General features: G+C 47.4%; 1 long non-coding RNA gene across 2 annotated transcripts; it reads right to left on the minus strand.

The window, feature by feature from the left end:
* Positions 1 to 9,382: 9,382 nt before the first annotated feature.
* LOC123110912 (uncharacterized) lies at positions 9,383 to 11,695 on the minus strand. Of its 2 annotated transcripts, none has more exons than XR_006453804.1 (2): positions 11,112 to 11,695; positions 9,383 to 10,214 (listed from the first exon to the last, which is right to left on the minus strand). It is a non-coding gene; the product is annotated as an uncharacterized lncRNA (long non-coding RNA). The 2 variants fall into 2 exon arrangements; XR_006453805.1 differs by having other exon boundaries at positions 9,383 to 11,029.
* Between the last annotated feature and the right edge of the window lie 4,292 nt (positions 11,696 to 15,987).

The raw sequence follows: 15,987 nt of genomic DNA on the forward strand, positions 1-15,987 counted from the left end.
GAAATTTCCATATGGTGTGGGCACACTTAAGAGTAGGCAAACATCCAATCAAGTTTCTAGGCAAGCCTCTAGTGATAAGTTCAACAGTTCTAAGATTGCGAATCATGTCAATTGACTCATCAAGGGTAGGATGCGTAGGATCAACATGAGGTGCACAAGGGCTAGCAATGTACTTGTTCAAATGATATTGATTGAAAATCACAAGCATCTCATTTTTTCACTCATGAAAATACTCTCCATCAAGTATAGGCACTCTATGTCTAAGACTCCCAATAGTAGACTCATCCATCTTCCTCCAATGGTGTTTAAACCAAAGCAATGGAGACCAAAGCTCTGATACCAATTGAAAGGATCGAGAAGAGGTGTCTAGAGGGGGGTGATTAGACACTAAGTACCAAAAGTTGCAGTTTTTAACTTCTTTAAGTTTAAGTGGAGTTTAGGCACAAGTTTAACACCCACAATACATAACAAGCAAGCATGCAAAGAGTATATGAGCAGCGGAAAGTAAAGCATGCAACTTGCAAGAATGTAAAGGGATGGGATTGGAGGATTCAAACACAATTGGAGACACGGATGTTTTTGTCGTGGTTCCGATAGGTGGTGCTATCGTACATCCACGTTGATGGAGACTTCAACCCACGAAGGGTAATGGTTGCGCGAGTCCACGGAGGGCTCCACCCACGAAGAAGCAACCTTGTCTATCCCACTATGGTCGTCTCCCACGAAGGACTTGCCTCACTAGCGGTAGATCTTCACGAAGTAGGCGATCTCCTTGCCCTTACAAACTCCTTGGTTCAACTCCATAATCTTGTCGGAGGCTCCCAAGTGACACCTAGCCAATCTAGGAGACACCACTCTCCAAGAAGTAACAAATGGTGTGTTGATGATGAACTCCTTGCTCTTGTGCTTCAGATGATAGTCTCTCCAACACTCAACTCTCTCTCACAGGATTTGGATTTGGTGGAAAGAAGATTTGAGTGGAAAGCAACTTGGGGAAGGCTAGAGATCAAGATTCATATGGTAGGAATGGAATATCTTGGTCTCAACACAAGTGTAGGTGGTTCTCTCTCAGAAAATGTATGCTGGAAGTGTAGGCACGTTCTGATGGCTCTCTCCACAAATGAAGAGTGGGTGAAGGGGTATATAGCCTCCACACAAAATCTAACCGTTACACACAACTTACCAATCTCGATAGGACCGAATTGAGAAACTCGGTCGGACCGATTCAGCAAATCTAGTGACCGTTAGGATTTTCGGTGGGACCGACATGCAACTCGGTAGGACCGATATGGTTAGGGTTAGGGCATAACGTAATCTCGGTGAGACCGATTACACAAACTCGGTGGGACCGATTTTGGTAATAAGCTAACCAGAGAGTTTGCATTGTAATCTCGGTAGTACCGATTACTCAAACTCGGTGAGACCGATTTTGGTAATGGACATACACAGAGAGATTACAATCCCATCTCGGTGAGACCGAGATCCCTATCGGTGAGACCGATTTGCCTAGGGTTTGTGGCAGTGGCTATGACATCTGAACTCGGTGGCGCTGGATAGAAAGAATCGGTAGGACCGAGTTAGAATTTTGGTTTAGGACATATGTGGATGTGAGAAAGTAGTTGAGGGCTTTGGAGCATATCACTAAGCACTTTGAGCAAGTAATCCATTAAGCAACACCTCATCCCTCCTTGATAGTACTGGCTTTTCCTATAGACTCAATGTGATCTTGGATCACTAAAATATAAAATGTAGAGTCTTGAGCTTGGAGCTTGAGCCAATCCTTTGTCCTTAGCATCTTGAAGGGGTTCCACATCCTTTAGTCCATGCCACTCCATTGTTGAACTTGTCTGAAACATACTAGGTAAATGTGTTAGTCCAACAAGAGATATGTTGACATTAATTACCAAAATCACCCAGGGAGCACTTGTGTTTTCAGGCACACCAGCCCACAAGGGGTTGGCGCGCCCCCCACCAGGGGGAAACCGAATTGAACAAGGGGTGGGGGCGGCGTCCCCCCCCCTTTCCTTCTCCTACTCCCTCTCCTTCCCCCGTTCCCCATCCGGTAAAAGGAAGGGGGCCAAATTGGACTAGGAGTCCAAGTGGGACTCCTCCCCACTTGGGGCGCGCCTAGGCCGGCCTCCTCTCCCTCCCTCCTTTATATATGGGGGGGGCCCCTATCAGACACACCAATTGCTCCAAGCCGTGTTCAGCGCACCCTCCACAGTTTACGCCTCCGGTCATATTCTAGCGGTGCTTAGGCGAAGCCCTGCGCGGATCACATCACCATCACCGTCACCACACTGTCGTGCTGACGGAACTCATCTACTCCTTCGACCCTCTGCTGGATCAAGAGCTCGAGGGACGTCATCACGCTGAACGTGTGCAGAACTCGGAGCTGTCATACTTCGGTACTCGATCGGTCGGAACGAGAAGACGTTCGAGTACATCAACCGCGTTAAGTAAACGCTTCCGCTTTCGGTCTACGAGGGTACATGGACACACTCTCCCCCTCTCATTGATATGCATCTCCTAGATAGATCTTGCGTGAGCGTAGGAATTTTTTTGAAATTGCATGCTACGTTTCCTAACACATGGAAGAGTAACCCATGATCCTAATCGATTGTGCATTTGCATTGAAACACAATGTTTTTAATAATGCACAAATTTAGGGGAGCTCTTGCTTATCACATACTTCTCAAAGCGACGATGTATTTTGTTCATTTAGTCATTTGTCCAAGCTTTGATCTATGTGTTGTCATAAATTACCAAAAAGGGGGAGATCGAAAGTGCAACTAATCCCCGGATGTTTTGTTAATTCATAACAACATATATCTCATTGAACTAGTATCCATTCAATTTAAAGATTTCAGGATGTTCAATGATTGGCATGGCAAGGACTAGTGATTGTGGACCCCTCAAAATGCTAAGGACATGGATTGGCCAAAGCTCAAGACTGTACATTTTTGGTCAAGTGACCCAAGATCACATTGAGTCCATAGGAAAGTCAATACTATTAAAAGGGGATGAGGTTTTGATTATGATCTATTGGCTCAAGTGCTTAGTGATATTGCTGGGAAACCCTCAACCACTTTGTTTGATATGGATCTCAGTCCCACCGAGATGGCCTTGCCAACTCTCTGGAACCTGTTGCAATTATTTCGGTCTTACCGAGTTTTGCAATCGGTGCCATCGAGATGGCTTGCCAACCTTCTATTACTTATTGCACTTATTTGAGTCTCACCGAGATGATGCAATCGTAATCGATACCACCGAAGCGAGGTTTTGCCCTACCATTGCACATCGATCGCTCCGAGTTGTTTCCAGTCAGTCCCACCGAGAACTCCAACGTTCATATCTTTTACAAAGGTCGTTGCCACCGACTAGGGTCAAAACTGTGTAACGATTGGATTTTTTATGGAGGATATATATACCCCTCCACCCCCTCTTATTCTGTAAGAGAGCCATCAGAACGTGTCTACACTTCCACTACTCATTTTCTGAGAGAGAACCACCTACTCATGTGTTGAGATCAATAGTTTCCATTCCTACCATTTGAACCTTGATTTCTAGCCTTCCCCAAGTTGTTTTCCACTCAAATCCTTCTTCCACCATAGCCAAATCTGTGAGAGGGAGTTTTTTTTAAGCAGCACTACGTATTCATTGAAAAACTTTGGTACACAGATTACATATGTAGACACCCTTACAGAAAAACAAAGAGACATAAGACCTGAAGACTTGCACAAAGGATCCCAAATCAAGAAATGTAACAACACAATCAATGGAGATCCATGCGCCTTGCCTAACCGTCATCTCCAAACGGACTCCATCGCCGCCGCCATAGCTCTGCGAGAGAAAGATGGAAACTGCCACCACACCTTGATCAGGAAGATCACCATCGCAGACTAAGCTGCTTTTTGAGCCGATGAAATGACCCGCCGCACACGACAACATAGAGAAGTCTTTGTGGCGCGTCAGCCGAGGATCATCCTCATGTCCACCTGATCCGGACATTGTCGACTTGAACCAATGCGATCGGTGAAGATGGACGTCGTTGCACACTGCCATTCGCACATCCCGCTTCAAATCCTCCGCACACTCTATCATGGCCGCTCCCGTCACCATGGGTGACAAGAAACACCAGCCGACACAACCTAAAATCGCCAGATCTGGAGCCTGACGAGAAGAAGAGGCTACCTACTTCCCAGCATCATCGATTGGAAGAATGTCGGGGTGGGGAAGAAACCAAGCCAAATTATTCTGACGCGGCGTCGATCCTACCACCGATGCGACACCTCTGTGAAAACTAAAGCCCGTACTAACTACTCTTTAGAACAACAGCGTCGGGGTCCCCTCCCCACTCCCGTCTCCGAAGCGACTGTCGAAGAGGCAGAGAACCCATGGCCACGCCGACGGAGATGCGGGTAGAAGGGTTGCCTCCCAAATCGCCTTTCCCGGGAGAGAAAGAGGAACGTGGGGCGAACCGCTGCTCTAATTGATCATTCTGTGAGAGAGAATTGAGTGTTGGGGAGACTATCATTTGAAGCACAAGAGTAAGAAGTTCATCATCATCATATCGTCTATTACCTTTTAGAGAGTGGTGTCTCCTAAATTGGTTAGGTGTCGATTGGGAGCCTTCGGCGTGATGTGGAATTTAACCAAGAAGTTTGTAAGGTCAAGGAGATCGCCTACTTGGTGAAGATCTACCCGAGTGAGGCAAGTCCTTCGTGGACGATGGCCATGGTGGGATAGACAAGGTTGCTTCTTCGTGGACCCTTCGGGGGCGGAGCCCTCCGTGGACTCGCGCAACCATTACCCTTCGTGGGTTGAAGTCTTCATCAAAGTGGACGTACGATAGCACCACCTATCGGAACCACGCCAAGAATCACCATGTCCCCATTGCGTTTGCCTTCTCCACCCCCCCCCCACCCCCGCGCGCATGCGCACTTTACTTACATGTCCAATGTCTTATTTTCCGCTGGTATACTCTTAGAATTGCATGTGTAGGGTGTTGCTTGACTTGTCATAATTGTTAAAATCTGCCTACAACTAAAATTGGAAAAAGATTAGGTATCATTTGGTCAAGTAGTCTAATTACCCCCCCCCCCCCCCCCCCCAAGACATACTTTCAATCCTAGAGAGGGACACGATATAAACACGCCGCCATCGTCCGATCACACAGATCTAGGGTTTCCCCTGAAACTGCTTAAATGAAGGGCCAAGATCATCACCTCTACGATGCCATCACGAAGGGAACAGCGCGCAAGAGTGTGTCATCATCGGCTCTGGCCATGACTGGAGACAAGGCTTTCGCCTGGATCAACCTCGCAAGCCTCACACCATGCATCAACTAGTCGACCAACAAGCAATCACGGGATGATTCATGCATGCCTGGACCACCATCTCGTCGAATCTGGGTCAAGCTCTGGTTGTCCGCAGAAGAGAGCTCGAGACTGCAACCCCTTGGAACCACTACCCGCATCGTGCTAGAGCGGCACAAACTGTCTTGCCACCAGAAGACCGGAAGTCGCCGCACGTATCCAACGAACAAGACACCTTCCATTTGTCGCGTACACAGCACCGCAGCTGTGACCATGGACGCCAGATCGCTGAAGCAAAGAAGCCGCCACTCGCCGGATCTGGGTCAAGCTCTGCTTGTCCGCAAAAGAGAGCTCGAGGCCGCAACCCTTTGGAACCACTACCCGCGTCATGCTAGAGCAGCACAAACTGTCTAGCCACCAGGAGAGAAGTGCGCGGCCGACCAGAAGCCGCCGCACGTATCCAACGAACAGGACACCTTCTAGTCGTCGCGTACACGACACCGCAGCTGTGACCATGGACGCCAGATCGCCGAAGCAAAGAAGTCGCCACTCTCGCCGGATCTGGGCCAAGCTCTGGTTGTCCGCAGAAGAGAGCTCGAGGCCGCAGCCCCTTGGAACCAGTACCCGCGTCGTGCTGGAGCGGCACAAACTGCCTTGCCACAAGACAAGAAGTGCGCGGCGGACCGGATGCCGTCGCATGTGTCCTGACACCTTCCGTCGTCGGATACACGTCACCGCAGATGTGACCACGGACGCTAGATCGCCGAAGCAAAGCAGCCACCACGCTTGACCAGCATATGCATCCACCAAGGAGTCACACAAAGGGAGTCACACAGGGCAGCAACGCTTGACCAACACACGCATGGCACATCCACCAAGGAGCAGGCAGCCGAGCCAGACCGCGCGACGAAACACCGGCAGCCACCGGCCGCCATCAGGCTTTGCCCGACTACAAACGCCGGCAGCAGCAAGAGGAGGTGGGGGCTGCTGCCAGCGGCTAGGTTTTCCACCCGAGCTGCCCAAGGAGCAACGATGCGTTTTTCTTTGGGGGAACCTAACACCTAGGATGCACCATAGTTTTTTATAAACTACTCCCTCCGTCTCATAATGTAGTTTTAAAAAACATCTTACATTATGGGACGAAGGGAGTAGATTAGAACCCGCGCATTGCTACGGGAGCCGAGTATTTTCATGTTTCCAACATAGTATCTTGGATTGAACTAACGCCTAATATCGTAATCTGTACACACATATTTACAGGTATACTAGAAGAACGCACGTGCGTTGCAACGGGCCACATTAACTTTAAGAGTTTAATATTACGACATTGGCGATCTTTTTTACCATCAAATCCTCACACACACTCTCTCCCCCCTCCCTCTTCCTCACTCTCTCTCCATCTCTCTAACACACACATAGCCTATTCTCCCCGCCAATAAGACTTACTCAATTGGCAATAATGTGTGGACTTGTGGTGAGCTTGACTGAACTAATGAATAATGTGATATATTCCCCAATCATTTAACAATGAAATTTTAAAAATGGGAAAATTATGTAACACCTCAAGTCGTTAGCTACAGTGACCTCCCCCTAATGATGCCATGTCATCAGGCTTGCTAAGCCAAACTGCCACTTGATAAAAATCAAAGCCCAATTCAAATTTAAAATAAAGTCAAATAAATTATTTCGTCAAACAGTAAAACTGAAATGTTCACCATATTCTATAAATTCCACTGATCTTTGACATGTTGAGCCCAACATTATTTGACCCAAAAATTAAATCTTGTCAAATTAATAAGAGGTCCAACAGTAGTTAAAATAACCAATTAAATATAAACCTAATTTTATGTATTTCCTTTTGGCCCCAAACTTTTTGTGCCACCTAAAAATATTGTGCTCGAATTGTGTGCATAGTTTCACAATTAACAAAATCCATTTAGTTGATATAAGAATAAATACAAAACGGTGTTAAAAAGGAGAAACGGATTAGAATACATTAAAAACCAAAAGGACGATGAAAATGGGGATTCCCCCTACCCGGGCCTTGCCACCGAACCGGCCCAGTGGTCCAGTCCCCGCACGGTCGTCTTCTCCTGTTCCCCGAGCCCATCGCTACAGAGCCGGGCTCCCGCCCGACCACCTCGCCGGCGTCGAATGGGAATGGATAAGGGTGACGCCCTGCCTCCCCTGCCCCCATGGCCTCACTCCTCCTCGACGCCCCCTCCCAGATCCACTTCTCCTCCTCGCTCGCTCGATCCCGGTGATCTGGACGAAGTCAGATGCCACGGCCACCATGACCGACCCCGTCCACGCGGCCACTGCCCTCCGTGCTGGCTAGGAGCATGTCGAGGAGCTCCGAATGCCTCTGCTACTTCGTCTGCGCCAACGAGATCAAGTCCAGCACCCCTAGATCGACGTCGTTGCCGTCTTCCTCAACCTTCGGCCACCGCGACATTGTCGTTCGATCCGCGCAGCCCCGAGCTCCCTTGTCTTCCCCTAGGGTGCCATCGACACCGTCGTGATCTCCTCTTGCCTTTCCCCAATTTCTCCTCTCGTTTGCTCTCGTTAGGTATTTCGCCGTGGCCGAGAACCGCCATCCGTCATGGCCATTGCAGGGGTAGCCACTGAGCTCCTCGGATTGACCCCGTGGCACATGCCCGCTCCTATGCGCGCCCATGCCCGAGCCTTCAGCTCTTCTTCCGCGCCCGCGGGGACACTCCCTCTCTGGCTCTCCATGCCCACGCACGTGCCACACCGCGTCCGTCGCGCCAGCCGTTGTCATCACGCTCGCCACAGCCACCGCACCACTGTGCCCCGCGCGACGCACACCCTGGCCGCGCGTCACACTCTCGCTAGCTGCGCTCGCCCTGTCTGCTGCCGCCTATCCCTTCGCTCGCTCCGCTGTCGCGCCACTGCCTCGCGCCGCCTCCTGTCGCGGCCATCTTCTGCCGGCCGCCCCCTCAGCCACGCCGGCCGCATCTCTGCCCTCCATCGTTGGTCGCTCGCCTCGCCTGCTGCGTGCTTCTTACTGCTGCTATGCGCTGCTCTACCACTGGTACGCTGTTGCGCCATGCCCTCAACACCGTCGTGGACAAACGTGGCGGGGGAATTGTCAATGGAGTACGAGGAGGAGGTGGCGGAGAAGGTGTGGAGAGGCCAGAGGTCTGGGTGGCGTCAACTGGCTGTGGTGGAGGTGATTATGCGAGAAGAAGCCAGAGCGAAAGGAGAGGTCACAATTGGAAAGAATCGCAGAAAAATCATAACCCAGAGATCTCATTCCAAAAAAATGCTAATATCGATGGAGGGGTGATTTCCTTCAATAGGTGAAAAACATAGAAAATATTGGATGTTATCAAGGAAAGGTAAAAATTTAGGAAAGTTACAATTTTGAACTGATTTCTATGCAAATGGGGTTTTATTGTTCGTTTGTGACGTGTCTGATTAGGAAAGTTTGCAAATGTTAAAAAACTATTTATTGAGAGGAAAGTTTGTGACGTGTCTGTTATTTGTTTTCTAAAATAAATTTCACTAATGAGAGAAATCGATTGATTTAGATAAGTTAGGAAAGTTAGATTCAAATCTATTATTTGTTTCTTAAAAATTTATTATTTAAGGAAGTTAGATCCGTGATTTGTTATACGTTAGGAAAGTCCTGGTTGTAATAAAGAGTTGAGAGAAAAATAAACCGATGGACCAGGATGGAAGGGGGTGGTGGGAGGAGAGACGAAAAAAACCAGCAAAAATAAACCGTGGAAACTATTCACCAACTGCTCCATTAAAAGTAGAGATGTGTAACTCAAGCTCATTGGCCATGCATGGAAGTGGGACCTTAATAGTAGATACCAACGCAACAACATTGCAACTATGTGAACATTATAAATCTAGCTAACTTTTTAGAGACAGGATTATATAATCCAAAAGAAAATTCATTTTATAAAGATCGTCCTTTAGAACAATATAAACATTACCGTGGATTATGAAAAAAACACATTAAACGTGGCAAGCAAGCACCAAACAGCAAGGTGCCTGTGCATTGTTACGGAGCAATAAAACATATGCATACATGAATTGAATATGCCTTCCTATTTCACAATTCCTTACAAATTGAACATCGTGAGTCCAAAATTAAAACAAACAAAACCGGTAACTGAGATGTGATAATAATCCACAAGGGACATGTCCATAATGCTTAACAAGCTACATATCTTCAACAATTTGCTTAGATGATATAAAGCGATCTTCATACTATAATGTTGCTCCTAAATTTGATTGATAATCCTGAATTTTAGCCCTACCTTCTTCCTCATTGATTTAACCTGCTCATTCTCAAAATCAGACAAAGGATAGTTGAATGTAAATGACTGAAACCAAGTTACAAGAAGACGAACAAATTTAAAATGCTCAGTTGCGTTCAGGTTGTAGCATTCAACCTAAGCAATGATGCCAGCACGCGAAGCAATCAAGTTGCTGATCTAGAAAAGAAGTGAAAAGTTAACCTTTCATGCCCCTGATCTAGCATGCAAAATTGTTGCACAGGGGTCACCACCGGTAGCCAGAAGAATTATGTCAGCAGCCTCATCATCGTACTGCTCATACATGAGATGTGAAAAGGTATAGAAATCCACAAATTCTACTAAAAAATCTGCAAGCACAAGCTTTTACATGGCCAGTTACTCACTTGGAGGAAGACTGCACGAGCGAAGTCAATGCCAAAAGAGATGATCACCTTGTACAGGTCCCTCTGCAACTAACTAAAAATCTTGGAAATATCATTTTTACCAGAATTCTCATGTACAACAGGAAGTCTCTAGTTCTTACCAGAAGGAACATAACTGCCTTTTCATTTCCCACTCATGATCGCATAGCAGACACAGGCTCAACCAAGCTTTCTGAAAACTGCAGGAAGGATGAGCATAATCAGCAATTTCAGTCAGGCGAGCACAAATGTATACTTCAGTAGTAAACCACTGCCAAGAAAACATAATAAATGCATCAACCACAACCGAATTTTGTATTCACCATTTTCTATCTTCAATTTTAAAAGAGAATTCATTGCCACAATGGGATGGGGCATGCTTTCCTTTAACACTATCTGACACTGCCGTACGAGATTCTTTGGTACTATATATTAAAAGACCAATCTTAAAATAATATATGCAAATAAAAAAGAACAAAACTATGCAACATGATGTTCAAACTTCTGAACAATAACATTTACCAGTTCATTTGGTCCAGAGGCCCCTCAACCAAATGAAAACAAACAAAATAAATAATTTGCACAGTGTCGTGTTCGGGAAACATCGAGCATGGACTCATGTCGAGGAAAATTAAAAGATTGGGGGCGCAGTGGGTGAACTGAGTCGAGGAAGATGGATGAATTCGACCACGTTGGTATCCGGAGGGAACTGACCACGGGATCTCCTGCCCTGTGTCTGTGCAGTATATTAAACTGGAAAATAGAAAGAAGTAAACCAAATGCTGCAACTGTACGTATTTAATAGAGTTTGTGGAAGTGTAGTTAAAAGTAGACAGCTCGCAAACTGAGCTGTACAGCTAGCTAGCCTGAAACTCAAACACTGTATCATCCATCAACAACATTATGAAAAGATTAATTAAAGATGTAAAGGGCATATTTGTGCACATACCACCAACGCAGAATCAACCATTAGACCTCACTATATACCATCCAGATAAATGACTCCATCATTTAACTATAACATGTCGTGCATGAGACGCAGTCTTGTAATATTAGGGTGTCTATTTATGTACCTACGAGAGTGTCTGTTTCTGTACCTTGGTGATGATGTCGAGGATGGCGGTGAGCTTCCGATGCGCCTGCTGCAAGCTCTCCATGAGGCATTGCCACGGCCAGGCCCTGCTAAGCGGTGTCCTCAGGCCTTGTCTTCTTGACGCCCCCCTTGATAAGCCAGAAGTCGATGCAGCGGATCTCGAAGATCTTCAATCCCTTTGGAGGTGAGGGCGAGGACCAGGACGATGAGGGTCTTGCGGGACGAGATTCACGCACGGCGAGGGAGGCGGCATCCGGATCCAGGCTGGGATTTCAAGTCGCTTGTGCAAGGACACCCAAGTCGTGTATACGATGGAGGTCATCCGAATCCCAGCATCAACTCTCGCGATGAAGACCTCCTCCGGCGTGCCAGATCGGCTCGATCTCGCCGGCGTGCGCGCGAGATGGAGGGAGAGCAGGTGGTCGGCGGCAGCGAGCGTGAGAGCACAGGGGATGGATCGGTGGTGGCGGCGGGCGCTCGAGAGGGAGAGAGAGCAGGGGAGGCGCGGTGGGTGAGGAAGCACGAAAAAGGGGCGAGGGGTGGGAGGATGGTCCAGAGATTTTTTTTTGCCGTGCGAGAGCAAGAGGTTCGACGAAAGTCGGGGCAGGACGGGGTCCGTGGCAGGAAAAGAACCTTATGTATTTTTATTTTATTTTATTTTATTTAGAATCGAACATTATGTATTTAGATGGTAGAGAAAACATTTGAGAAGAATATATTTTTGATTTTTTACCGTAGAAATTGTTGCAAAGATCGACAGTCTGATTTAATTTGTCGTGCGCAAGCAGCTAGCTACACTTTTGTGCTTTTGTTTGTTGATGTCGATATGTACAACAAGCAAAAAAATTCAAGCAATGATCCTGAGTCGAAAAATGCATCGCTGCAGAACTCGGTGACCCTGTTTTTTTCCTTGCTAAGCGGTGTCATGTGTGTGGAAGGAATTTTTATGGACCAAAGCAGCCAACGTAATTCGGTCAAACACATACCCAAGCAGGCATACATCAAACGGTTTATCAAAGCCTCGCCTGAAGTAGATGGTAGAGAAAACATTTGAGAAGAATATTTTTCTGATTTTTTATCGTAGAAATTGTTGCAAAGATTAACAGTCTGATTTAATTTGTCGTGAACGCAAGCAGCTAGCTACACTTTTGTGCTTTTGTTTGTCGATGTCGATATGTACAACAAGCAAAAATATTCAAGCAACGATCCTGAGTGACCCTGTTTTTTTTTTCTTGCTAAGCGGTGTGATGTGTGTGGAAGGGATTTTTTGGACCAGAGCAGCCAACGTGATTCGGTCAAACACATATCCAAGTAGGCATACATCAGACGGTCTACCAAAGCCTCGCCTGGATAATTTGTAGTGTTGGCCATCGATGTATGCTCCATTCATTTTTAGTGTCTTTGAGATGCTTAGTGTGGCCATTCATTTTGTTTGGCGTCATTATAACACGACACACACACAGCCAACAAGTCTACTAAAAAAATCATGTTGCAAAATAAATAAGGATTGTAGAAGGAATTGTGTGCATCGATATTCTCATTGATCGTGCACTAGGCACATATATAGGTACAAGGGGTGCGACTGGTGTCTTGTCTCCCAAAATACAAGTAAATACAGAGGGAGAGAGACACTACAGGTGCGGCATACAAAACCCAGACCTACATACGTGCACACATGTTCAACACCCCCCCCCTGTAGTCGAAGCGTCACCGGTGACGCAAAGACTGGACTGGAAGCCCTCGAATGTCGAGGTGGGTAGTCCCCTCGTCATCCCATCGACGAACTGTTAATCGGTGGGCAAGTGCGACATGCTCCCGAAAGTGAATGCCGAGCTCAATATGCTTCGTCCGGCGGTGATGGACAGGGTTGGCAGCGAGGTATACCGCGGAGACGTTGTCACAGTAGACAAGCGCGGCCGTGGAAACCTCACATAGCAACTCCTGTAGGAGCTGTCGTAGCCAGGAGCACTCCGCGACTGTCGGCGTTCTGGGAATGGAGGTCTCCAGACTTGTCTGCCCGCGGCCCGCGGCGTGGCTCCACCAGTGCTCCAGTACGGCCCGTCTTCATCAACCAACACTCAGGAACCATGCGAGGGGCCAAGCCTCACGGGGCGGACGACACAAGGCCTCCTCAGGAGCGGCCCCACCAGGCAGGCTCGCGAGGGAGGCGGAGAGATCAGGGCAAAGGGTACCTCGCGAGGTTACCTGTGACGCAAGCCATGACGACCAAGTCCAGGCGGGCGCCAGGAAGGCGCCAGCCCGTGCAGTGTCCTCGTTTCCCCTTTGGTGCTAAGGGGGCAAGCGCAGGCGCGGAGTAGCAAGGCATCAGGCAAAGGTTTCCATATCGGTGCAACAAGACCAAGACCAGCAGGACGGCAGGACGGAGGTCATCGTGGAGCCCAGGACGGCGTCATCACCAGCGCCTTTGACAGGCGAAGACCACCTTTAGTCAGGATAGCTTGTACTAGATGTCCCCTTTCAAAATGGCCGTTGTTGGATCCCTTCCCGCTCAATATTTGGGAAGAGGATCAGGGCCTCTATAAATAGGGCTAGCCACCACAATAGAAGGGAAGGCACTCAGTTCATCTACACACCGCACCAGCTCAAGAACACCTCTCCTCGCGAGGCTGTTCTTCCCTTGTACTGTTCATCATCAGCCCAAGAGGCAATCCACCACCACCACATAGGAGTAGGGTATTACACCACAACGGTGGCCCGAACCTGTATAAATCTTGTGTCTCTTGTGTTGTGAGTTCATCGTGCTAGCTTAGGAATCGCGGCGAGGCTGAGGGCGTGTTTCAGTAGGGGGAAATCTTCGTGCGCACCCCAGTTTTCGAACCTTAAGGGTTTTGCCAGAACCCGATATCCGACATTTGGCGCGCCAGGTAGGGGTGCGCCGAAATCTTTCTTCCGTTGACCCGCGTCCTATCGCTTCGTGATACGTCTCCAACGTATCTATAATTTTTGATTGCTCCATGCTACTTTATCTACTGTTTTAGGCAATATTGGGCTTTATTATCCACTTTTATATTATTTTGAGGACTAACCTATTAACCGGAGGCCCAGCCCAGAATTGTTGTTTTATGCCTATTTTAGTGTTTCGAGGAAAAGGAATATCAGACGGAGTCAAAACGGAACGAAATCAACTGGAGAAGGTAATTTTGGAAGGAAACCAACCTAATGGGCTTGGAGTGCACGTCAAGGGAGTCCCGGGCTGCCCACGAGGGTGGGGGCGCCCCCCTGGGCGCGCCCCCTATCTCGTGAGCAACCCGGAGGTCCACCGACGTACCCCCTGCACCCATATATACCTACGTACCCTAAAACTTCCAGAACAGAAGATAGATCGGGAGTTCCGCCGCCGCAAGCCTCTGTAGCCACCAAAAACCTCTCGGGAGCCCGTTCCGGCGCCCTGCCGGAGGGAGATCCCATCACCGGTGGCCATCTTCATCATCCCGACGCTATCCATGACGAGGAGGGAGTAGTTCACCCTCGGGGCTGAGGGTATGTACCAGTAGCTATGTGTTTGATCTCTCTCTCTCTCTCTCTCTCTCTCTCTCTCTCTCTCTCGTGTTCCTCTATGGCACGATGTTGATGTATCCCGAGCTTTGCTATTGTAGTTGGATCTTATGATGTTTTCCCCCCTCTACTCTCTTGTGATGAATTGAGTTTCCCCTTTTGAAGTTATCTTATCGGATTGAGTCTTTTATGAGAACACTTGATGTATGTCTTTGATGTATGTTTTGGTGATCAACTTGCGGGTTTCGTGACATTGGGAACCTATGCATAGGGGTTGGCACACGTTCTTGACTCTCCGGTAGAAACTTTGGGGCACTCTTTGAAGTACTTTTATGTTGGTTTGATGAATCTGAGATTGTGTGATGCATATCGTATAATCATGCCCACGGATACTTGAGGTGACAATGGAGTATCTAGGTGACATTAGGGTTTTGGTTGATTTGTGTCTTAAGGTGTTATTCTAGTACGAACTCTTTTATAGATTGATCCGAAAGAATAGCTTTGAGGTGGTTTCGTACCCTACCATAATCTCTACATTGTTCTCCGCTATTAGTGGCTTTGGAGTGACTCTTTGTTGCATATTAAGGGCTTGTCATATTATCTATCTATGTTATTATTGTTGAGAGAACTTGCACTAGTGAAAGTATGAACCCTAGGCCTTGTTTCCTATCATTGCAATACCGTTTACGCTCACGTTTATCATTAGTTACCTTGCTGTTTTTATTATTTCAGATTACAAAAACCTATATCTACCATCCATATTGCACTTGTATCTTCATCTCTTCGCCGAACTAGTGCACCTGTACAATTTACCATTGTATTGGGTGTGTTGGGGACACAAGAGACTTTTTGTTATTTGGTTGCAGGGTTGCTTGAGAGAGACCATCTTCATCCTATGCCTCCTACGTATTGATAAACCTTAGGTCATCCACTTGAGGGAAATTTGCTACTGTCCTACAAACCTGTGCACTTGCAGGCCCAACAACGTCTACAAGAAGAAGGTTGTGTAGTAGACATCAAGCTCTTTTCTGGCGCCGTTGCCGGGGAGGCAAAGGTAAAGGGCACTCACTCACACCCCGTCAACCAAGCTCTTTTCTGGCGCCGTTGCCGGGGAGGTGAGTGCTTGAAGGTATATCTTTAGATCTTGCAATCGAATCTTTTTGTTTCTTGTTTTAGCACTAGTTAGTCTATAAAATAAAACTAAAAAAATGGAATTAAGGATGCCTCATATGCTTCATCTTTTTAATGTCTTTCGTGAAAATGATGGGAAGGAAAATTGTGCTCAAGTACTAGAAGAAGAATTACATAGAATGCTTGGCATAAAATATATGAATGATGAGCATGATTGCAATGCTGTTAGTATG

This window comes from Triticum aestivum, chromosome 5B (assembly GCF_018294505.1).
Source record: "Triticum aestivum cultivar Chinese Spring chromosome 5B, IWGSC CS RefSeq v2.1, whole genome shotgun sequence".
NCBI lineage: Eukaryota > Viridiplantae > Streptophyta > Magnoliopsida > Poales > Poaceae > Triticum > Triticum aestivum.